The sequence below is a fragment of the Thermobia domestica genome, chromosome 9 (genome assembly GCF_964235325.1).
Source record: "Thermobia domestica chromosome 9, izTheDome1.hap1.1, whole genome shotgun sequence".
NCBI lineage: Eukaryota > Metazoa > Arthropoda > Insecta > Zygentoma > Lepismatidae > Thermobia > Thermobia domestica.
The window spans coordinates 206,793,812-206,818,169 of NC_137462.1; positions in this window are offsets into that span (position 1 = coordinate 206,793,812).

Sequence of the window (24,358 nt, forward strand, 5' to 3'; positions counted from 1 at the left end):
TCTCGCCTCCAGCTAAAATTAACTCAGCCAGAGTTTCATCTACACCGGAGATTTGTGTTTCTTTAATTTCTTTATAGCGGTTTCCACTTCTATTCGATTGGGTTCTGGAATATACGGTTCTGCGGTGTGTATCTATTTTTCTCCACGCAGATTAGTTTTTGGCTTCGTGTTCAGCAAATCGTCAAAGAAATCTTTCCATCTATTTAAGATGCAATCAATATCAGTGAGAACTGTTCCGTCAGCTTTCTTTAATATATAAGCACGAGGTTGATAGGCTTTCTTAAATTCGCTGATCCCCTTATACATGCCCCGAATGTTTTTATTTGTACTATTACCTTCAAGTTCCTTAATTTTAGCTTTCAAAAAATCGCTTTTCTTTGATCTAAAAGTTTTGGAAGTTTCCCGCCTGATATCTGCGAAATTTTGTGTAGTTACTTCATTCGGATTTTGTAGTCAGCGTAATTTTGCCTGTTTTCTCTTCTCTGTTAGTTTAATGCATTCCTGGTCGAACCATAGTTTGTTCCTACGTATTTCCGCGTGTCCCAATTTTTACTTTAGCTGAAATTTTAATGCTATCTCTATTTTCAATTCAAGTATCCTCAATACTAGTGCACTCCGAATCTTCTAAAACGGAGAATCTATTCGAAGCTTCAATCTGGTATTCCTCTCTTACCTGGCTTTCTTCTAATTTCTTTAAATGAAATCTCTCCGTTTTCGGACATTGAATATTACATTTATTCAACAATAATCTCTCTCGTACTATCGCTGCTACCAGCTAGTGATCAGTGTCACAATCAGCTCCTCTAAACGACCGGACATTAATTATGCTAGATTGCCTTCTTCTATCTACTAAAACGTGATCAATTTGATTATGTGTTTTTCTGTCTGGTGAGGTCCAAATGTATTTATGAGCGTTGCGACGTGGGAATTTTGTACTCTTCACGATTAGGTTTTTGGATGTTGCAAAGTTCACGAGTCTAATACTGTTGTCATTACTTTCCTTATGCAGACTTCCATTCCCTACAATCAGTTTGAAAATATCCTCTCGTCCTACCTTCGCATTGAAATCCCCTAATATAATTTTCATATGGTATCGCGGGAGTTGGTCAAATGTATGCTCCACTTCTTCGTAAAAACTGTCTTTTACATCGTCATCCTTATCTTCTGTTGGGGCATGTACATTTAAAACAATAATATCACCCACCGTCCCTTAAGAGTAATAAAAGAAAGTGTCAGTAACAAATTCAACCCGTTGAATTGCTGGTAATATTCGTTTGTGAACGAAAAACCCTGTTCCTAACTGGTGATTTTTATTTCCTTTCCCGTAAAAGAACGTAAAATTTCCGGAATTCACAGATCCATTTCCTTCCCACCTGACTTCCTGAACTCCTACCAGGTCCATCCTGTATTTATCTAACTCACTCGTTACGGATTTTAACGCACCTGTCCTATAAAGACTTCTAATATTTCATGTTCCAAATCTCATGTCCATTTTCTTTTGCTGAGGTCGTGCCAAGTTATCAGTCCTTGCCCGAGGCTTTTGTGAGTGTTTCTGAACAAGTGCATTTTTATTTTATTATATATATATATATATATATATATATATATATATATATATATATATATATATATTTTACACAAGATGAGGTTGTTAGCCTTACCCAAACCCCCAAGCTGGAGGACCACTCCTAGTCGTGTGTCTGCGACTGGCTGAAAAGTATGTAAAAGTAAAAATTAAAAACAGGTAATAGTGACAATTTGTAATATAATACCACTGATTTCTTGTTCTTCATACTCGGGGAACAAGAATCAACGAAAAATATTATGAAAACATTTTATTTCCAGTTTAATTCCTGTTTATAAAGCCCGAGTGAATTAATTATAGAGAATAAAATAATATTGTGTTAATACTGCCACTGTACATTGTAAAAAAAATGCAAATAGAAATAAATTAAAACAAAATCCTTTAGTTAGTTCAACCTTTTAAGTAACAATTTGTAACAATTCAAGTGATAATTGAGAATATGTGCTCATAAATTCGCAAATTTTAGGATGAAATCTAATATTTCAAATATATAAACTAATTTCTCGCATGCTACACGGAAGTAAAGCAATATGAGTCACTTGCTTCTATAATGGTATCTGTTGTGTAATCCACCATAAAGCAACTACTACTGCACAGATCACACTTACAAACATACTTCATAACCTTACGAAACGTTCGGTAAGTGACAGCAATGAATGAAAAATCCTTATCCATTGTGGCGCTTCTGCCTTCGCTCCCTCAGGACCAAACTCTAATCGGGTTGTTACAAAAGCTATTATGTTGTGCAAACTTGCCTAATAAAAGATTAGTGTTTCTTAAGCATTAAAAATCAATTTTATGCTTCTCCCAAAGAAGTAACAATATATGCTAACCATTACATAATGGACCTATACATCTATTCTCAATGTACACGAAAGGATACGAGACGAGAAATCATGTTTTCTTGTCTCGTTTTGTAAATTTTGTCGAAGTCTCGTCTCTTGAAGAATTCTTTCTAGTCTTATCTTGATTTTCAAAAAACTTTTCTCGTCTCATCTTTTCTTGTTTGGTAAATTTATTTATAAAATTTACGTACAATTTTTTCTCAATTTTATATCTAGAAGTTACCAGAATCCTCCGTGTCGCGATGGCTCCAGGAAGTGTGATACAACATTTAAATCATATATACAGGGTGTTAATGAACTGTACCGACAAACTGTTAGAGGTGATTCCTTACATCAAAATAAGAGAAAAAGTTCATATGGATCTATGGCGAAAAGCGCATAGTTTCAGAGCTAGGGCTGTCCCAAATCGCGAAAAAGCCAAATTTCAAGAGGGCCTAATTCGAATTCGAGAAACTGTGGGTAGTGGTCCTTATCAGTGTAAAGGAAGTCACGCATACGCAATGCAAAAATGCATATTTCATTAATGGTCAATGAGTGTACAGAGTATTCCCTGCAGGGTGAAATTGTCAGACATGCCATCAACCGAATTTTGAAATATGTTATGATTTTATGATTAGTTCAAGGTAGGCAAACGATAAGCCTTGACAGTAGTGAACACGGAATACTTTGGCGCGATGTCGGCAGTGTTAAGGATCGTCAGCAGCACGGTCTCTTGTACTCGGGGAAACGCATGCTGCGATATTTTCTTTCACGCTTATAAGTGAAGAAAACGTGAAATATACCTTATCAAAATACAGCGCATCACACGTTATTTCGAACAGAAAAAAACATGGGGTTGCCGGTTCCTAACACTTTCGACTTCCCTCCGAAGCATTGGATGTCCATTGTTCTCAAGGCTTACCTCCTAGCTCCTATCTACTTTGGACCCTTCTTGAAATCAGGATATATCTGAAAACTCTATTGAGAGCATATCTGAAAATTACACCCTGTAGGGAATACCTCTACATCTATTGACAATTGATGAAATATGCACATTTGGATTGTGTATGCGTGGCTTCCTTTATGCTGATAACAACCACCACCCACAGTTTCTGGAATTCGAAATAGGGGCTATTAAAATTTAAGTTTTTCGTGATTTTGGACAGCCCTCTCTCCAAAACTATGCACTTTTCGCCATAAATCCATATGAACTTTTTCACTTATTTTGATGTGAGGAATCACCTCTTACAGTTTATCGGTATAGTTCATTAACACCCTGTATAACTGGAGTATATTGTGTAATATTCCGTATCTTTGAATATTGATAAATACTCTCTTCATTGTCTTCGCACAATCACTTGGTCAATTTATAGTTTTTATACTATCATGTCACACTGAAACAGTATTTGGGATCTAAGGTTTACGTGAATTAATGTTGCCCGTGAGACACACGAATTTTTCTTTTCTCCAAACGAGACTAGAATTTGAGACTACAATTTTTATGATTCCCGGCCCATTTCAAATTTCAAAAAGTTCTTCTAGTCTCGTTTTTGAGACCAGATGAGAAAATTGTCGTCTCATGGGCAACACTAGTGCTTTTCTTTACAGTATTACCATATTTCAGCAGAATATTAACACACTTGAGTATTAAAGGTACAAAATCCTAACTGTACACGTTTCCGTTCTATGGCAATCTAGACAACGAAAAATATTAATTGGTTGAATTGGAACTTATTGTTACCGTTGTGTTCAACACCTATACGAGGCAGAAGAACTGTTTTAGGCGGAATCAAAACCATTATTCATATTCATATGAAGCAAACACCTCTGTTTGAGATCGAACCCGGCAATAAGCACGTTAGCCACTTCTGATTTTATTTGTGAAAGGAAGAATGTAGAAGCAGCACAGAACACCGGACTGAAGAGAGATCTGCTCCAGTGTATCATCCAATGTTTGGAATACCTTGATTTCAGCTGTGTAGTTTTGTTTCATAATTTTCTATGGCATGAAACGCAATAACTTATTTCCGTAAGAATGAAATTCCTATTGATTATTTAATGTGTTTTCAATAAAGCATCAATATTTACTTGATGTTTCACTCTAAGTTTGACGTTTTAACAAATAGTTAGAGCACGTTGTTTGTTTTCGTATTGGAGTTCAACATTCCATAATGTTGCACAAGGCTAAGGAGGACAATGATGATAAGATGGATGGTGGAATGACGAAAGTGGGAGGAAATGGTAAAACCCAGAGAAAACCCACGCACACGGTGTTTGTCCACTACTGGTCTACTTGGCGGGAGCTGTGATCGATCCATGGACCCTACGTGCCAGAAGTGATCTTAAGTTAGAGCACATGTTATTATATAATTGTTCGATAAGATTTAAGATATTTCCACAAGTTCAATATGTATGACTTATCAGAGATATCCATCCCCCAAGAGCTTAGGCACAACCCACAATTTATTGCTCCCCCCAGATTTACAACTCTCGTCCCAAATCTACCATTCTGTCCTCCAAATGTATCTTTCCTCCCCAAAATACACAATTTTCCAGTTTGATTGTACCATTTTTCAACGAAAAATTGTCTACCCTAATCTCATCTGCAACTTTCGCCCTAAAACCCGCTTCTGGACACCCATGTAGGCAAGCACGTAGCCAGGGGGTCGGCTACAGCAACGTTTTGGTTACTCTTTCTTATGAGATTTGTATTACTTGCAGTATATGGTGGCGAATGAGCGGGATATCCTGGAAAAGTAAGGGAATTTGAAATTTCTAGAAAGTTACGGAATTCTCAGAATTTCTGCTACTAGTCAGGGAACTTTCAAACTTTCGAAAGCATAGTGCCGTTCTGTAACAGTGTGGACATTTTTATCATAATTTTTCGTTATCGCTTCTCTGCAGTATCAAACGTGTTATTTCAAAAACATTTTTCTACTGCTTCTTTAACCTGTCATTTGGTACAGACAGTAGTTGACGGAATAATAAAAAACAAAAAGTTGTATGGAAAGAAAGTTGTGTTAACATTTGATTCAACAAAGAAAGAACTCAGATATTGTAAAATGTTTTACAAGACATTATTGAATATGCACTTTTTATAATAGTCAATATGTATATTTTATAATAGTCAATATGTTCTTTTTATAATAGTGTCATAATGAAAGGAAAATTGAGTGAATGAACAAAGGAAGGAACGGAAGGAATCTTTTTCAATACTTTTTTTTATTTTTTTCGAGATTTCTTCATACATTTTTATTAAAATACTTACAAACATATACTCATTTTATTGTTCTAACAACCCAATATACGTTGCCAGTAAAATAGTTTAGATTGATGGATCTTCTGGTGTGATAACAATAGTATTTCATGTCACGCCCCCCCCCCCCCATTACGAAATCCTAGCTAAACAAACCAACATATGTTGCCAGTAAAATAGTTTAGAATGATCGAACCCCTGGTGTGATGACTACAGTAATTCATGTCACGGACCCCTCTCCTTTAGAAATCTCGACTACGTGCATGATGTAGGTTACATAGTGATATAAAATAATAACATCAATTATGACTCGCACTTAGGATTCTTCTATTACTATCTTCAGTGACTTACGACTGCACTCAACATTATAAACATCTTTCTAACAATGAACCTCCACTGTATGAACACTGGCAGAAAAGTCTAGATATATTAAAATAATTTTGCCATTCTCACCTTCTTGTTACACGAATTTTAGTATTTAATATTTTATTTTATTCTTCTTTGGCTAACACTAAAAGCAAAGCACTCATAGCGAAACAAAAATATGTACGTATTAATTGGCTATATTGTTGTACAGCGTTCAATATGAATGGTCTAGGTTAAATTAAACATGTTTCAGTGTTGGACAAATAGCATGAAATGATAGGGAAATTACTCAGAAATAGGTAATTTGGTTAAAAAAAAAATGGAACGTACGATGTGCTGACCACAATATCCTCACGTTAAATCGTCAGCTTCAATTTTTTTTCAAGGCTTTTGACCAGAGATCTTGACCATCTGTATACAGTGATACAACAAGGATTATAGAAAAGCTAACCAAGGGTGCCGATTCTGGGAGGGCCGGGTTCCCTCAAAGCTCATCTGGGCCCAAGGGCGCCGATCTTGGGGTCCGAGGGGGCCCAGGCCTCCCAAAGCTCATATGAGCCCCTTCATTGTATTTATAAATTTGCAATATTTGGCATATCTTGAATGTAATTTGTCTTAAAATCCTCATATACAGTATGCCTTCTGCATCTGAATGGACCCCCCCCCCTAAATTTACAGAGAAATCGGCGCCCTTGTCTGGGCCTTCATGTATTTTTATGAATTTGTATTTTTCTATGTATTTTTCTATGAATATACAAACCCACATCTGATTCCCCCCTCCCCAAAGTTACAGAGAAATCGGCGCCCTTGAGGCTAACCTCTCTCCCAAAAACCTCAATATTTCAACATTCGACAATTAATTTATTATTTTCTGAGGGGAATGAATACTAAAACCATATATAACTTGTCAGGATAAATATCGAGGTTTAGTATCAGTTCCAACACAACTAACATGAGACCTTTTGACACTGCTCAGATATTAGGCTATAAATATCAACAAAAGTAGCATTGTGTAGTATTGTTTGAACGAAGTGATTACAGCCTTACAAACTGTTAGTGATAATTGTGAAACCCTTAAGGCTGAAGTCACTTCTCTCGAGTAAGAAAACTTACGTTAGTGCAATTGCTACAAAAATACACTAAAATAACAAATTCAATGTATGCTGAAACTGTGAACAAAACATCTACGGATACAGTATAGGTGCAAGGACAATAACCCCACTGAAATAGCCATAGTGTGCCGGTTAGCAATGCCAAGGTCAGTTCCCCAAGGCAAGAGAAAGACAGCGAATGGTAAGTTGTACGAAAAGCAAAGAGTTAGTAGTAGAAAGTATTTGGTTTCTGACAACAACCGAACCAGTCAAAAGTAGGTCAACATTGGTGGAAGGTAGAAATGTGAGTGATAAACTAAAAGTAAATTTAAAAAACACAAACAAAAGCAGCAGTTTTTTTTTTTTTTTTTTTTTTTTTTGTTACAAAGCTTGACCCTGCTGTTACATGTGAGGAATGATAGAATTTTATTAAAGACAATGTTGACATAGATGCACAAAAATGTGTAAAACTAAAAACAAAATGTGATAGCTACTCTTCTTTTTATGTTCTGTCTCATTAAGTAACTGTTGAGTGCTAATATGGTCGGAAGGAATATTTTTTACTGTATTCTATGGTAGACTGAGGGATTCTTTGTGTGAACATCAAATAAACTTAATAGAAACATAAGGAGCAGCCAATTGGATAAGTCGATTATATTGTATTATCTAAACGTAAATGATTTAAATAGTAAAGAATTAGATTTTATGGACGGAATTACGTAATTGCACTGATTACGACGTAATATGCATATCTGAGAGTTAGTTTTAAACATGACAAAATTCATTTTGAACAACTTACTGAGCAACATAACGTTATGCGTAAAGATAGAAATCTTAAACTGACGAATAAAAGTACAAGTGGAGGTTGTATTGTGTTGATAAATAAAAGATTAATGGATGACGAAGTACAAGTGCCGTTTTCGAGTCTAGATGTGATTATTGTCAAATTATATATTGCGAATAATCTCGCAATATTAAGGTTTACATTATCTTTAGCCTAACTTGCTTCTCAAAGAACTTATAAATTAGTGTAATTCGTGCCCCCACGTTTAGCCTAATCCTCGTTTCGCCTAACCAATTATCTGACACTTTTATGACAGATAAATGATAAGATTTGAGTTCGCCATGTTAGGCGAAAAAAGGGATCCTCTTTTGACCTATTCCTTGTTACGGGTAAAATGATGGACAATAAAAAAAATCACGGAAATTCAACTGGAGGGAAATTACAAGAGAAAGTTCCCTAGAAAGAAATGCAAAATATATTATTAGTATTGATATTACGGGTCAATATTTTCAAGCAGTTAGGATTACCAAAACTCCTTTATGCATTTGCCATGTCTATATCTATCTATCTATCTATCTAGATTATCCTTAACTACTATTATTAGAATTTGTATAATTTTTATACCATCTCTGAGACGTAGCAATCTTAATCAGACATATGCGCAGGGGCGTCATTTAGGGGGGCAGGGAGGGGCAATTGCCCCCTGAGTTTGAGATTTATATAGATTTTAGCAATAGAATAGTAGTAAATCAGTTAAAAATATTAAATTTTATTTATATCAAGGGGTATTGCCCTCCTCCATGCAAAATCTGAAATGACGCTCCTGTTTATGCGATGGACGTTCCGGTCGGTAGTGTGAGGCGAGTGAAATTTCAATTCAAAAGTTATAATTTCACCAATGAAAATATAAACTAGTTGATTAAGTGCTTCGAGAAAATTAAAATTGTAATGTATTGGGACGACAAAAGTACGAAGTGATGCAGAGTCGTATAAAAAACTGCTAGGGTACGAACAATACTTGTTTATCTTGAACTTCTTTCAAATGTGTTTTTGCACATCTGACTTTAATGAACTTCAGAACATTTTGCAATAAAAAAATTCAATGCTAGATGTGTAGTGGAAGATCTCATTACAGAAGGAAGTCATTACAGACATTCGAATTTATGAGATTTGAGCAAATACTGAAAAACAATCCAGTATCTTGTAAAATTCACTTGCTACAAAAAAAAAAAAAAAAAAAAATCAGTAGATCTATAATGAAACATCATATGACTAAATACTTACACAAAAAAACATATATGTTTGAATCGAATGAAATACCACGCTCAAGTGCACCTTACGAACATCTTGTGTAAAGGTTATCTTGAGCTTCAACCGTTTCCTTCCACTTTCTTCATCACACCACTTTCATTTATTATCAGTACCACCTCTCTTAGCCTCGGAGAATAAAAATGAGATTTAAGCTAAAAGAAAAAAAAGAAATAATACGCTCGTTTTCAATAGTGAATTCTCAGAAATGTTGAAAAGAAAATGCAAAAATATTTTTATTTTTTCAGAATGAATGTTACTTTTATTTCCCAAAATTTTATGTAAAATGACTAACAAATTAAGTTTGCATTAAAAGTAAACAAGTAAAAAGTAAATTAGCATTTCACTCATCGAACATTCTAGATGAATACAATACGACAGGTCCAAATAAGAAAATAAATAATAGTAATCATCAGTAATTATTAGTGAAAGCTTTTAAAACTTAACCTTGTTTTAATAACAATTTATACAATAACAATATATAACATATCTTTTTAACATACCCTAAGAACATTAACTAAGATTTAAGGGTAAATACATATAAGGATCATTTATAGAAAAGTAAAAGGACAGTTACTAGAATACATGATAGACAGGCCTGAAAGATGTAAACAAATGCTTGTTTGTGATTGGCCAAAACTAGAAATTGTAAACAAATCCTTATCTGTGATTTTGCGAATGCCTGTCCACGAGCTAAGACTTACAGTAACAAATCCCAACACTATGAGAGTCAATGCTAAATACAAAGTACTATAATACAAGAAGTATAAATATAAAGTGTATACCACGTGAAGGAGTTTGGTTTCTATTTTACGATATGTTCTCAATTATTTAAACCAGAAGTGGTGTACCACGATCGGTTTTAGTAGAAATATTAGAGTAAGGATGGAACATATTCTTGGAACGCTTAATTGATTACAGGAAACTACATCTCGCTGATTGTTACCGTTTTCGTTCTATAACAATCAACCTTAAAACAGAAGGTGGTTGATTTTCTGCCACTTCCGGTATTATTAGAGAGATAAGAATGCAGGTGAAATATATTCTTGAAACGCTTAATCGATTGCCGTTTCTCGCTATCTGCTATTGATTTTGCTCTAGGTAATTCAATGCTGAAACCGGAAGTTGTAGTGGATTAATAAAAAGTTAAGGATGGAGATTAAATATATTCTTGAAACGTTTAATCGATTACAAAGAACAGTTCTCCCTATCTATTACCGTTTTCACTCTATAATTATCAACGTTAAAACCGGAATTTATTGATTTATGCCACTTCCGATTTCAGTAGAGATTAGATTATGGATGGAATATATTTTTGGAACGCTTAATTAATTATAGAAAATCGTTTCTCGCTATCTTATGACTTTTATTAGGTCTATAAGACGATCAACGTTTAAACCGGAAGTGGTTGATTTCTGCGACTTCCGGTTTGGATAGAGACTTAAGAAAGAAGATGATCGATTCCAGGAAACCGCTTCTTTCTATCTGCTATCATATTTTACTCTAAGTAAATCAATATTGAAAACCGGAAGTTGTAGTAGATTTCTACCACTTTTGGTTTTGGTAGAATGTTAAAGATCATCATCATCATAGGTATTCTGCCTTTATTGGCAGGTCACTTGCCGCAGCTGAGAAACTTAGATGCTCCACGGTCCTCCACTATCTTCTTCGTGTTCGCGTATGATCTTTCTGTTTTAATATCATCCATTAATTGTAGTCTCCTTCACCCCCTCCCTCTCTTTCCCGCCACCATACCCTCTAGGACGTCCCTCATGATACAATCTCTTCTTAGGCAATGTCCCAATCAGTTTCTTTTCCTAATAATATCTAAAAGTGTTCTTTTCTCACCCACCATTTCTAACACTCTCTCGTTCGTTTTCCTCTCGACCCAACTAGTTCTTTCCATTCTTTTCCACACCCACATTTCGAAGGCTTCCAGTCGATTTTCATCACCTTTACATAATGTCCACGTTTCCGCCCCATACAGTACAACACTCCACACGAAGCATTTTATGAGTCTTTTTCTTAACTCTTTATTCAAGGTCCCACAAACAGGCTTTTCTTCCTCCTAAGGGCTTCTTTCGCCATTCCTATCCTTGCTTTCATTTCACGTTCGCACTTCATGTTATTACTAAGAATACTACCCAGATATCGAAAAGTATTCACTTGTTCAATTTTCTCCCCTCCTACTTTTATATTTGACACAGACCCCTTCGTTCCAATCACCATGGCTTTTGTCTTTCTAACATTTATTTTCATCCCATATTCTTCAAAGCCCTTTCTCATTTTTTCTAACATTTTATTGATTTTCTTTTCAGATTCTGCAACAAGCGCCATATCGTCTGCAAAACTTATGCATCTAATCATTCTATCTCCTACCGAAATGCCATCATCATCATATAGACTCTTTTTCACTATCTCTTCTAGATAGACATTAAATAGTGTTGGCGAGAGGCAGCATGTTAATGATAGAGATATAATATACGAGGGTGGTTCAATAATTATTGTCCCTGATCTATAAGGAATATTATTTTTCCAAAAAGTCTCCTTTCATAGTAATGCACTTGTTCCACCTATGCTGTAAAGCCACAAAGAAAGTCTCTGGCTGAACCGTTAGCCATTCCTCAACAGCTTCAAGAACAGCTGCATTTGAGTGAAACTTCTTCCCCTTGAGGTGCTCCTTCAACTTTGGGAACAAATGAAAGTCACTAGGGGGAGGTCGGGCGAGTAGAGGGGATGTTCCAACACACCAAAACCAGCAGCATGGATTGCGGCACCAGTATGATGGCTTTTGTGGGCCGGAGCATTATCTTGGTGGAACAGCACTGTTCGCTGCAACATCCCGCGCCGTTTTTCCTTGATTGCTTCGCGTAACTTAGAGATTAGGGCTGCATAATAAGCCAAAGTGATAGTGTGTCCAATCTCCAGGTAGTCAATAAGGAGAACACCCTTCGCATCCCAAAAAATTGTGGCCAGAACCTTGAGTGCTGATGCTTGCACCTTGAACTTGCGTGATGGAGGCGAACTGCTGTGCCGCCACTCTATGCTCTGTCGTTTGGACTCGGGATTACAGTGGTGGAGCCACGTCTCATGCACTGTCACAAATCTATCACAGAACTGTTTCAGGTCTGCCCCCATAACCTCCAAACTAGCCCTTGAACATCGAACTCCATTTTTCTGATGTTCACGAGATAACATTTTGGTTACCCATCGCGCTGACACCTTTCTGAATCCCAAGTGTTCATGCACAATGGTTTCCACTGAGTCTACAGAAATGTGCATGATGTCTGCTAACTGTTGCACCATGATTCGTCTGTCTACTATAATCGTATCATGAACAGCATTAATGTTTCCTGGGGTACATGCTGTTGTTGGAGGACCAACAATAGGGGCCTGTTGACAGCTTTCCCTGCCGCAACGGAAGTCGCGGCACCAGTTCTTTACCACCTGGTAGGAAGGATCCCCATCACCCAACACACTGATCATGTCCTCATGAATCTCCTTTGGGCTTAACCCCTTTTTCTGGAGGTACTTGATGACAGCTCGTTGTTTGGTTTTCTCCATTTTTCAAGCTAGGTGCCACCTCACACCTGAAACGACAAAAAAGAATATTCATATAGCAGCTATGGTTTTCTGAAATTTAGCATATAGGCGTCTAAGACATTATGCTACCATATCTCCCATCAACCATCCCAGCTCAAGTATTTTAAATATGCCGAGGATAATTATTGAACCTTCCTCGTATTCTTAGGACGCTTAACCGATTTCAGAAAACAGTAACTCTCTATCTAATATCATTTTTGGTGTATAGCGATCAATGTTTAAAAAAGGACATGATTAATTTATACATTCTTCTCCTGTGAATATTGATTTCAAAACGAACTCGGTTTCTACTTTTGATCCTCTACACTTTCATGAAATTTGGTGGTGATTGGTCTAGTAGTTCTTGATATTTTTTTACCTCCGAGACGGACGACAGGGTAAATATACACGTAAAGGAGTTTTGGTAAACCAAGCTCCTTAAAAAGTTGACACAATAAAGGATTTAGGTGTAATATTCGATAGATCAATACATTTTAATGATCATATAGGAGAGTGGGATGAAAATATAAAATGACAAAAGCCATGTGATAGGAACAAATGGGTAGGTGGCAAATATAGAAGTAGGAGGGAGAGAAAATAGAACAAGTGACTAGTTTTTAATACCTCGGCAGTATTATTAGTAATGGTAAATGTGAACGGGAAATAAAAGCAAGAATAGGAATGGTGAAAGAAGGATAGGAGGAAGAAAATAATATTTTGTGGGACTTCGAATAAAGAGTACAGAAAAAGACTTATAAAATGATTTGTGTGGAATGTTGCGCTGTATGGGTCAGAAACATGGACATTACGCAAAAATGATGAAAAATGACTGGAAGCTTTCGAAATGTGGGTGTGGCGAAGAATGGAGAGAATTAGGTGGGTCGAGCGCAAAACTAAAGAGTGGGTGTTAGAAATGATGGGGGAGAAAAGAACAATTTTAGATATTATTTGGAAGAGGGAGAGAAACCGGTTGAGACTTTGGCTAAGAAAGAAGTGTATCATAAGGGACGTGCTAGATGGTATGATGGCAGGAGAGAGAGGAAGGGGGCGAAGGAGACTACAATTAGTGAACGATATCAAACAGAAAAAACGTATGTGAAGACGAAGAGGTTAGCGGAAACCGTGGAGCAGAAGATGCTCAGTTGCGGCAAGTGACCTACCAATAATGGCAGAATACCTACGAGGTGTGGCAATTAAGTAATGAGACTGGTGTCATAAATGAGATGTATTGTAAAGATAGTCACAATTGACTGTTATCCCCTTCAATATACTCCCCTCCCCTATCTATACCCAGCTGTATACGTCCCTTTCATTGTTCAAAGCAATGCTGTAGGTCATCAGATGTCACCTTGTTCAACAACTTTGCCGTTTTTCGTTTCACCTCTTGCACAGACTGAACGTGTGTTCCCTTCAATGCACTTTTCACTTTTGGGAATATATAAAAGTCACACGGAACCAGGTCTGGGGAATACGCAGGATGGTCGAGCACAGGAATGCGCTTGGCTGCTAAAAACTGCTTCACAGAAAATGCATTATGGGCAGGCACATTGTCTTGGTGGAGGATCCATGAATCGTTTTCCCACAAATCCGGTCTCTTCTTCCTTATTCTTTCCTCAGCTTGATTATGACTTCTTTGTAGTAGGTCTGATTCACCGTTTGACCCTGAGGCATCCATTCAGTCATGATGATACCCCTGATATCGAAAAAAAAAAAACGATGAGCATTGCCTTCACTTTCGACTTGCTCATTCGTGCTTTTTTTCATTCTTGGCGATGTGGGAGTCTTCCAGTGCATGGATTGACGCTTAGCCTCGGGGTCATACTGGAAAATCCATGTTTCATCACATGTGATGACACGTTTTTAGCAAGTCTGGTTCTGCTTTGAGTCGTTCCATGACGTCACAGCAAATGGTCTTTCGAATGTCTTTTTGTTCCTGAGAGACGTTTTTCGGGACAATTTTTGCACAAACTTTTGTCATGTTTAAATTGTCATGCAAAATTTGTCTTACTGTCTCTTTGTTAATGTTCGTCATGTCTGCGATCATCCAAATGCTCAGACGTCTGTCTTTCCGCACAAGTTCATTAATTTTTTGAAGATTTTCGTCCGTTCTTGAACTCAAAGGGCGGCCGGGTCGTTCATCATCTTCAATCTCCTCCCTACCTTCTGAAAATCGTTTGTGCCATTCGAAAACTCGCGCACGTGACATAACGTTATCACCATACACCTCTTTTAACATTGCACAGCATTCCGTCGTTTTTTTTTCTAAATTTCACCAGAAAATGTTAATGCGCTGCTCAACTTTACTGTTCACCATGATTTCTGCACTACTACAGAACACTGTCCTCTTCATGCAAGCCTGCAAAGAAAAGAAAAGCTTTCAGAATCATGAAACAAACTGTGGCTGCTCATGAAGGTTCAAGATCAACAACACATCATTAGCTACCCCCCCCTCCACGATGCTGCGCAACAGGAGGTGGGCAGTCTCGTTATTTAATTGCCATACCTCGTATGATGATACAGAATCTATGTAATGAAGCCAGGAAAATGATTGCACTAAACAGAAATTAAAGAAGCTGCTCCCATACTTTTCTTGCTACACCCCAAACAGTGGGTGTTATTCCATTCAGCGTTACATCACATCATGTAATGTAAAATATAAAAGCTACCACCAAAAACACAGCATTAATCATGTTGCCTATGTCACTTGTTATATTATTTGACGAAAATTATAATGGTCTTTGTGTACGTATATGTAAAATTGTATTTCAAGGCCAAGTCGTCTTAAAGTTTATCCGCCACCTCCAAACGAATCTTCTAGATCCTTAAGTGAGTCAACTTATCGAAGCGATATCTAAAGATAACCAAACATTTATTATGTACTTTTGCTGATGTAAAATTTGCACACAAACAGAACCAACCTTTCTTCGAAACTCAATATCTAAACAGGTTATAGAAACAGAGAAAGAAATTTTAAAAGTCAGTTTTCTCTGTGCTTTCTGGTCATTGATGATTTCAGGAGTAGCTCGGGGATGCTACGAAATCTTCCCGGGGCATTTCTCCAATCTGGCTCAGTCAACGTTACTGTAGTTTCGCGCTATTACTTTCACCTCCCTTTTATTCAAATTTCCCGAATCTTCTAAAATCATCATCGCTTTAATGACAATTGAAAGCAGCTAACGCTCTTTAACTGACTACGGTAATATTTAATACAATCACAGTTCATACATGCCTCTAACGTCCTTTTAACAATTTTACCGCCGATAGGAAAATATGGTTTTGTTTGTAATTCTATCTTTCTTATAACATTCCATGTTATTTGCTGCCTTTATTAACTAATATTAACCCAATTCCTTCTTTTGTCTTCATTGTAGTTTAACTAGTACTGAATGACATCAGAATTGCCATTCATTCGTTATAATTGTACTAAGAATCGTCAGCTAAACGACCCAATTTCTCCTTTTGTCTTCACTGTAGTTTAACGAGGATTGCCATTCATTCACTGTAATTTTCGATGTTCAATCTTAAGCGAACTGACGAGCCCAACTTGAATATTTGCGTATCAAATAAATATAAATATTCCACAGCTAATAGTCGAGGAATCATTCAAAAGTGAAAAGAACTAACATTTCAGCTAGGAAAAAAATCTTCCAAATGTTCTGTAACAGTGTTTCTCGAATTTCTTTCCAGTTGGGACCACTTTTATTAGTCAAAATGTTCTACGGACCATTTTATTTTTGTCTCCTATAAAAGTGTATATATATTTGTTCGTTTTAAGTATATGTTAACATTAAGATACTAAACCTTTAAAATAGTATTAGTGAGAATTCCCTTAATCTCATTTTGGTATTAATAGAAGAAAATAGTTTTTTTTTAAATAATTGAAAGATATCAAAAGTGTATTAGACCCTAAGAGTTTTACTTCCTTAGCAAATATTGGATGCCATAAGAAAAATGTTTAAAACCTGGTAAAAACACAAATTGGACTGAAATTATTTGATATTGCGAGAGGTAGGTCAGTGAAGATAATCTGTGATTCAAACCTTGTTTTTTATTTGCAATGACATGAACTATTGAGTAAAATTTAAATAGATAATGTTGTTTTTGAAAAACATGTCATGTCAATTTAGAGGGATGCTTCATGGAACAAGGAGACAAGGACTCATAATATTTCGACGAATTTAAGAAATAACGCACCCAAATATGTACGAGAAATGAATTACGTAAATGTGTTAGTCAGGCAAATGCCGCATTTTCTGTTGCAAGAACTAGTAGGTCTATATATTCAGAGAATATACGATAAAATAAGTTCTTACATTTTCTTGTACAAAAGATCTATAAGCATTGAAGTGAAGTTCAGTATAGAATGAAAACTCTGAATTGGGGACAATTTGCAAGCACTTAGTTGCAAAAATCAAATGTGAGAGTAAGGGATTTACCAAATCTTCTTAATGTAGGTTTGCAACTCTAGTATTGATTTTTTTAAGCGTTGCCCGTACAAAGACAGCCATGGTCTCCCGTGTTGCTAGAGACGATTAGAGAAATACGTTTTTAAGTTCGAGACGAGACGAAACATATTGATTCTGTCTTGTTTCCGAGACGAGACAAGAAATTTCTCGAGTGTCGTAGGAGACACTAGCTCACCAAGTCTTTGGTCTCGAACACTGTTTTAGTGTTGTATGATTCATAATATAAAAACTATAAATGAATAAAGCAATTGTACGAACACAATAAAGAATATTTATCAACGTTTAAACATACGCAAGTCATTACATAATATACTCCAATAATAAATATGGTTTGAATGTTGTTATAGGCCTATTACGCTTTTCGTGGAATTATTGCGACCTGGAACAATTCTCATAACTTCTAGTTGAAATTAAGAAAAATATCACTGTATAAATTTTGTACAGTCCGCAGCAAAAAACCTGCAATATGATCAAGTAAGTTTATTGTGAAACTACGCCTAACAGCCCAAGGAACCAACATAACGTCAAAGTGACAAGAATCACACCAGGAGAAACCTTGGCGTCCTCCCCTGCACACTTATATTGGAGCTAAAGATTTCGTCGTTTCACAATAAACTTACATATGATCATGTTGCAGGTTTTTTGTTGCGGACTGTACATAAATTTACGAAACGAGACGAGAAATGTTTCAAGACGACACAGAAGAGCTTTTCTAAAGTCGAGACGAGACAAGAAAGAATTCTTCGAGAATCTACAGGAAACAAGACTTTATAAAATATTACGAAATGAGACGAGAAAGCCTTATTTTTCGTCTCGTCTCCTCTCATGGGCACCACTAATTCTCCGTTGGAGAGCACAAAAATGTAATTTCACAATCATCAATCATTCGTATTCTACAACCAAAGGGCATATTCGTGAAACGATAAACTTTTAAAATCATTTTGATTTCGTACACTGCTAACAAGTGTTTTTAGTCTATTCCTTTACCTCTTTCAGGGGGTACATATAAAGGGATCTTACAGCACAGATTGCACCATGTTAAAATTGTACACTTAAATTGGAAATTGGTAAATTTTGGAGGCAGAAATACACATTTGAGGGGAAGAATGGTAAATTGAGGGTAAAGGGACACCCAAGCCCTTAGGAGGATGGATACCCTTGACCTCACCTCCTCTCCTTTGCTCTCCCTGTTTTCTCTGCCCTCTGTCTGTTCGTAACCGTAAGCTCCTACATCATATAATGGGCAGTAAGGCTTTTTAGTTGGATTAGGTCTTAATGTTGTTTTCAAAATCAGTGACTAAATTCTCTCCAATGCATGATGATTTCATAGTACTATATGATTTATAAACTTTAGGTCTTAACACTTTCCGGATGACTGATGGAATAATCCTGTAGTGGAAATAATGTGTAGAGGACGAACGACGGGCATTGTTCGCCCTTTGCTTTACATTTTTATTGTGAATGGAGTACCGTCTATGCTCGTAGCATATCACCTGTGCTCATATATTTGCATCACTTTGTTCAAATTTGAGCCGCTGGATAGCATGGATATACAGTACTTTTTTATCCACAGATGAAGCTTACTCGAACACGCATTGTGTTTACGTTTATACTGTTGAGAATGGAATCTAGTAATTTAAATGATGATTAGATTTTGGAACTCCTTTACGAAGATTCCAATTCTTGTAATTTTCTAATACGCTAAAAATATATATATGGATAAATTATATTAAAATTTGTAAAATCATTTCTAAAATTATACTAAATTTACAGAAAAGTCGGAATTTCGGTTGGGGAAGCCTGGACCCCCAGGACACAATACCCTGCATACTTATTATCAATACCAATACGATAAGTTCTAATACAATGTCATATTTTTGTTTTCGTTCACAAAAAGTGTTAACGGAAAATACTCCCAAATGTTAGAACAGTTATTGTACGAGTAGTGTTGAACAATTATTGTCCCTGATATTGAAGGAGCTGAACAAAAATATTATTCCTGTAATATATTTGGAAGTAAGTGTACCAAAGTCATTGATACTGGTTGTGTTCTCTGTGTTTTGTAGGTAGCAATTGCATTCGGATTGTGAAAATGGAGAAAATTAAAGTCCCGTCATCAATTACTTCCAGATGAAAAGTCTAACATTAACAGAGATGCATTCTGATATGCTTAGTATGTTGGGTGATACTGTCCCTCCTCCCAAGTGACAGAAAAGTGGTCACTTGAATTCCGTTGTGGCAAGCAAAGCTGTAAACACGTACATGTAAATGGTGTTCGTCTTCTGACAATAGTGTGTAGGGAAGAAAACACATTATCATGGAATACTACCACGCATAATTAATTCACAAATTGAAGACGGTCATTAAGGATAAAAGGAGAGGCATGTTACGCAGACAAGTCCTCTTGCATCAGCACGGGAATCATCAATGCTCCTACCCACAGTAATCACTACACAATTTCAGCAATTGAGGCTGCAGAGTTTCAACCACTTGTACATCCTCCCTACTTCACAGATCTTACTCTTCGCGACTTCGATTTGTTTCCTAAGTTAAAACAGCATATTTTCAAAAAGTTAGAAAATGATGCATCTTTTACACATATGGAACAATGGCTTGCAGATCAACCGCCATCTTCTTTTTGCAAGGTATAATAGCTGTTGAGTATAAGTGGACGAAGTGCATTTCTGTAATGAGTAACTTTGTGGACAAAACTGGTAAGTATAATAAATTATATAACTCTTGAAAGAGAAAACTTTGTAGTTTTCAGAAATGTTAAGATAAAAACATATTAAACAAATTGTTTTCAGATTAAAAAAAAAGACTAAAATCTCCAATCTTATGAAAAAAATAGTATTTTAAATTACATCATTAAAGAATTAACTCACACAGATAACGAAGGGTTTTAGAAAGCAAAGTTATCAGAAAAATACATTTGGCGTAAAAGGAATGAACAGTATAAAGGCTTTTCAATAGTTTTAGCTAATTTTTTCTCCATCACTCAAAAATTTAAATAAAAACATTGTTCCATGCCTTCTGTTAATGGCTTCACAAATCTGACTCCACAAAAAATATCTATTTACCTTACTCTCTCTCTCTTGATCACGTGCTGTTGCCAAAGTTCACATGAACGCATGGGCGCCCGAAGGAGAGAGCAGAGTGGGGCCCGGCCCCCCCTCTGGCTCACGAAAATGTATACGTAATATAGCAAATTACGTATATTAAATACCTGAAATACCAGACATAATATAGCAACCGTGGAGATAGACCCCTCCCTAAAAAAATTTCTTCGAGCGCCCCTGCATGAACGGGTTGATATGTTCAAATTTATATATATCGAATTGATATAGCTCAGACTGTGGTTATTGAGTATATTATGCTTTTATTAAGGACACTAATTGTCATAATTAATTAAATGTTGTTCTTAAGGCTACGCATCTGTCCAACTCAGTGATGGTAACACGAAGAGTTATAAATTCTCAGTTCTAGAGTCAAAAAGTTATATTTTGCTTTTGATTCTCTCATGCTATACTAATTACAAGATAATAATAATAATAATAATAATAATAATAATAATAATAATAATAATAATAATAATAATAATAATAATAATAATAGTAGTAGTAAAATGAGAAATGAAACTATTCGATCTTCTAAGAATATAATATAACACAGTTTGTGCGTAAGTATTCCTTAATCGAAAGCAAGTTTTTTTTTTTTTTTTTTTTGAAATAAATAGAGTGTCTCCATCACGCCTTCCTGTCATCACGTTTTACACACCTTTTGTGTAGAATATTTTGGAAGTTGATTGTTTCCCACTTAATATTTTACTTTTTTCTTTCATTTTTTTCTAGTTTGATATTTTCTTTCTTTGATTCATTCGTTTATTCATTATTTTATTTTACCAGAGCACAATTTCCTTCTAACGCGAGATCCGAACGAAATTGAACCCGAGTACCTTCCACCGAAGCTCAGTTTAGCCCTACTGGGATGCTGGAGGTGAGAAACTGAGATCGATTTAATTTCCACCCAGCTTAAATTATAGATTACTATTTTTAAATATATATTTCTCTGTTATCCATAATTATGTATTTTTAAAACACGCATTAAAGGAAACACCAAGTTTTAGAATCACAATGAGATTAACAGATCCGTGATGAAACGTTGAGGTTGTCTTGCAACACGCACTTCGATTTTCAGCAGTAATACGAGAGCTTAGGAAATCTTCCACCAGGTGTCAGGCGTTTACGCTCCAGCCTTTGCAGCTGAGAGGGGTATAGTTTAGCCGATTGTGAAGTTATTTCAGTGTTATTTACCATATATTTTTGTTTTATATGTTGTCAGCCTGTGCTTATATAGTAATATGATGGTGTAGGCCATTCACAGGTAAGTGCTATCTTTCAAATAAATGTTCTAATTCATGTAAAAGCCAAATATCGTGTTGGTGCATGCTTGTCATAAGAGTTCGGATTGCAGTAACTGCAGCGATACGTAAATACGCGGTAAATTATTGCGGTGCACCGTTCAAACAGCTGATTTGTCAAACAACTTGTGGAATCATACGTAATGGACACGCCTATTTTCCGGCCGTATCATAAAAAAAATGATAAAAGGAATAAAGAGCAAGTGGGATTTCTTGTCGTGGTGTGTTGGTAAGGTCATGGAATTTCTATCCGTTCGCAAGGGGAGGGGGTTTCTTTTGTAAGGGACCGCCCCCTTTTTTGTTTGACATTTCACTTTTATTAAATTGTACGATACATATTTATGGAAATAGGTTTGTGTGCAGTTCATTGTGTCATTAAAAGAGGTGTCTCGACAGATGAAATATATTTGATGTGATTTATATATTATGGAATTATTTATTCCCTAGCTTGCTATACAGTACATTGAAGTTTTAAATGAAGGCTGTGTTATTATGTGTCATAAGGTTTTTATTTAAGTTCTAACTAAATGTATCCTATTTCTCTAAAAGCAAATTAAGGACTATCTTATCATAACGTTCGGATTTTATTATTGTCAATCTATTTTATTAGGCATAGGACTGAACGTAACACCGCCATAGTCTTAGGTTCGAGAGATTCTACCATAATACTTTTAAAAACATCAAATTGCAATTTTTGTGCTAAAATTTCAAGTGTTTCAAGACCGTATTAATCAATTAAAAATTAATGAAATAAACCCTCAACAATTTAGGCGTATATTCTTTCCAGGGGCGTCATTTGGAGTTGGCAGGGGGCAATTGCCCCCATGAGTTTAAGATGTTAATATATTTTAATAGGTAGTATAATAATATACTAATGAAAAAGATAAAATTCTGTGTATATTCGAGAGTCCTTCCACCCCCAAGCAAAATCTGAAATTATGCTACTGATTCTTTCGTGTTACACTTCCTTATCTTTTTCTTTTTGAAAATAGTGGAGAGAAAACGGAGAGAGAGAAACATTCCTTACAAAGTCCTCATCTAGATTCGAAACCTGTAAGATCTATTGAGATTCCTGGGTCAGTAACTGCAAGAGTTATTTATTTATTTATTACGAGTGCGATGCTGTTGGTAATTATGGTAACGATCTTTTAGTGTGTTCAAGACAGTATCTGAGCATTTCTTCAAGATATTATCTCAGCATTCGATTTAATTCGAATTCTCAGGATTATTATTACTTACGGCTGCCGTGTAAGCAAGTTCACGCCGTTGTTTGAACCTAATACCCTCAAATTTAAAGCCGGGAGAGGTACAGTCTTGTTTTAAATAATCTACCCTTCCACTATCTAAAATCTTTATTGTGACGACTGTTAGTAGAACATATTACTTAACGTTAATAGATAAGCGTATAGGATTTTTAACGAGAGGTGAGTGGTTGGGATATCATGAGCAAGATTGAACATTAATATAATGTTATAGAGTCGCTAGTTCTTTTGCATTTTTAAGCCTAAGTGTGTTAAATGAGAAGAATAATAACACAAGTGAATGATGAAGAAAGATGTAATGGGATAATTTTTTTAAAAAAATAATCGCAAGAAAATCCACGAATACGATATTCTGCACAAGATAGCATAGCCTGGAATCGAGTTGAGTTGAGTTGATTTTGAGTTTAACGTCCCGTTCAGCAGCGAGGCTATATGAGACGTGGACCTACTGATTAACGTGGAATCCGAACCACATGAGCTCCCGCCGGGAATCGAGCCCGGGCCTCCCACGCCAAATAGTCTGGAATCGAATATATGCCTCTTGGTACCAGAAGTGATCTCTCTGATACCGTGCCCTCTGTACTTAAGTGTGCTTTGATGGATTTCGCGCTGTTAATTTATTAAGTTTAATATAACTATTTAACACACTGTTTCATGTTAATACGTAACAACTAGATATAAATTGTGAACATAACCTGTAGCAAGTGTTCGAACAGTGATCCAGACCAATAGCGAACGGGTGACCAGGAAGGGTTTCATGTATGAATTGAAGGTGAATTTAAGTTAGCTTCCCCAAAACAATGTCATCCCCTCCCCCGTCTTATGTTCTGGCTACAGGCCTGCAATAATCTAGTACTTAATCGCGGTACTGCTTATCAGTTATCACTGAGAAAGTTGTATAACTTCCGCAATAACAACGTTTCCACAATAACTTGGAAACGAATTTCTCAGTACTCTACAGACTTCATAAAGTATTTCAAAGACTATGAAGACGATATTATGTAGTATAAAATTCACTGTTAATACTGCTTTCTGCATTTTAAAAAAATACGTGAGAAAGTTTTTCTTAAGAAAGTATCTAGTTTTCATCTTGAATTTTGATTTGAATTTTAGTTTATCGTCCCATTCAGTACCAAGGCCATACGGGACGTGGATCTACAGTTTAACGTGTGATCCCAACCACATGAGCTTCCGCCGGGATCTAACCCAGGTCTTCTACGCGAAAGACGCGTACGCTAGCAACGAGGAAGCTCTAGTTTTCATCTATGCAACTACAAATTAGAAAGGTTTATTTTATATATATATATATATATATATATATATATATATATATATATATATATATATATATATATATATGTATATATAAGCCAACTATTATCAATCTATTTCTGGATGAAGGTCTTCCAAATTT